The 2,298-nt window shown below is 35.0% G+C and overlaps 1 pseudogene; it reads left to right on the plus strand.

Moving 5' to 3' along the window:
- Window positions 1-1,528: 1,528 nt before the first annotated feature.
- On the plus strand, window positions 1,529-1,647 carry LOC112484516 (annotated as a pseudogene).
- The last annotated feature ends 651 nt before the right edge of the window (window positions 1,648-2,298 follow it).

Genomic DNA, 2,298 nt, shown 5'->3' on the forward strand with positions numbered 1-2,298 from the left:
ATTAGATTAAAACCCAGATCACACTAATATAAGTTTTGAGAGGCAATACATCTTGCAACACTTAGTAGAAGTCAATGATTCAAACCTTCAAAAGCATAAAATATTATCTTATAAGCAAAACATTTATCAACCTGGGAATGAGTGAAACCAAGTAAGCCAAAATAAGAACTCTGCTCCCCATGTATGTTTTTTAGAATAAATCAAATAGTAAGCACTCTTTAGCACAGACTATTTTTCAGCCTACATCATCTAATCTTGGAAGGACTGGGTTCTTGATTTCCCCATCATTAAATGTAAATAAATTTCACTTACCTGAGTCCAAGACCATCCAGGCAGCTTGACAACTGGATCTGCCATCTTGTCTTCCTATCACAGAACTAGGAAAAATAATAAAATGGTGATCAAAATCCAGCCTGGAACCCTTCTGTATTTCCCCATATATTTTGTTTCTTCACTTCTGAAATGAATGGCAACTTCAGGAAGGGAAAACAAGAGGGATGAGACCATATGCCATTTTCAAAAAATTGCCCTCTGGAGCTCATCTTCCAGGTAGGAAATCAGCTTTTCTTTGCCTTTCGTTGCATAGGCTGATTTTCTCTTTCACAAGCTATAAAAACAATGATGTTGACTTCATAATGTCAGTGCCATGGTACTACTTTTTTAAAATACAAATCAATTTTACTGTACGAAATTAAGGCTTTCCTATTTCTAAGTCTACTAAGGCTAAAAATAACAGCAACAAAAATCTCTAAAGAATCTTCTTTTTATATCTTTCAAGAAATTGTTAAAATTTAGTTTTACTATCTCCCCACTCTCAAAATTAGCAGTTATCTGAAAAAAATGTTATAAGAATAAACACTATAAATAACACTAAGTGTTCAAAAGGAATACAGTAGTTTCCCCTTATCCGCAGGGGTTATATTCCAAGATCCTCAGTGGATTCCTGAAACCGCGAATAATGCCAAACCCTATATATACTATATTTTTTCTATACATACATACCTAAGATAAAGTTTAATTTATAAATTAGACACAGTAAAAGATTAACAATAACTAACAATAAAATAGAACAATTATAACAATACACTGTAATCAAAGTTATGTGAATGTGCTTGCTAGCTCTCAGCACACTAGAATATCTTTATCTTTCTTCACAATTTCACAGGTGGAAGATTTGTTTTCCCATAGATATGAGCAACCTCAGCATGCAATTTCTTTCCTTATTAAGTAGAGAACTTTTACCTTTTCACTTAAAGAAAGCACTTTTCGGCTTCTCTTTGGCATATCCAAATTTCCAGCATCACTACTCTGCACTTTGGAGTCATTTTTAAGTAAAATAAGGGTTACTTGATCACGAGCACTGTGATACCGTGACAGCTGATCTGATAATCAAGATGGCTACCAAGTGACGAAAGAGCGTGGGGACACTGGACAAAGGGATGATTCATATCCCGAGCAGGACAGAACAGGATGGCAAGAGACTTCATTATACTACTCAGAACAGTGAACAATTTAAAAATTACAAATTGTCTATGATCATGCTACCCTGAACAAGCCCGATCCCATCTGATCTCAGAAGCTAAGCAGGGTCGGGCCTGGTTAGTACTTGGATGGGAGACCACCTAGAAATACCAGGTGCTGTAGGCATAAAAAATAAAAAAAATAAGGGATTGTAAACTGGCAAGGTCCTTGCAATCTGTGAGGTCAACCAAGGGTTGCCTCGCCTAAAAAAATAAATAAATAAAATAATAATAAAAATTAAATTAAATTAAAAAAATAAAAAGTATAAATTGTTCATTTCTAGAACTTTCCATTTAATATATTTGGACCAATGTTGACTGTAAGTAACTGAAACTGCAGAAAGTAAAACTGCAGATAAGAGTGTACTACTGTGTATCCGAACATTATTTCTTGGTTTTATGATCTTCATGGCATGGGGCAATGTGACCTAAATCCATCAGAAGATCTAGCCAACCCACCTGGCACTTTAATCAATACACCGTTTTCAAATTCAACAAAAGCAATATTATGATTCCCAAATACGAAATATTTCTTTGAAACCAGAGAACCGAGAAGCTGACGGCATCATCCTATGAGTCCCCTTTGGTAAATTATTAAGGAATAAAATACAGTTTGGAGGGTAACGGTGAGGATCTAGTGTTGAATTTTCTTGGATGTTCCATGACCAGATTTCTGTTTGTAACAACAGTGTCTCATTGTTTTGACCTCTTTCCTTTGTTAGGAAAACTATGGCACATTTTAGGTATTGTATCAGAACCTGTTTTTGCACACTGCATT

Source organism: Pteropus alecto, unplaced genomic scaffold, assembly GCF_000325575.1.
Source record: "Pteropus alecto unplaced genomic scaffold, ASM32557v1 scaffold75, whole genome shotgun sequence".
NCBI lineage: Eukaryota > Metazoa > Chordata > Mammalia > Chiroptera > Pteropodidae > Pteropus > Pteropus alecto.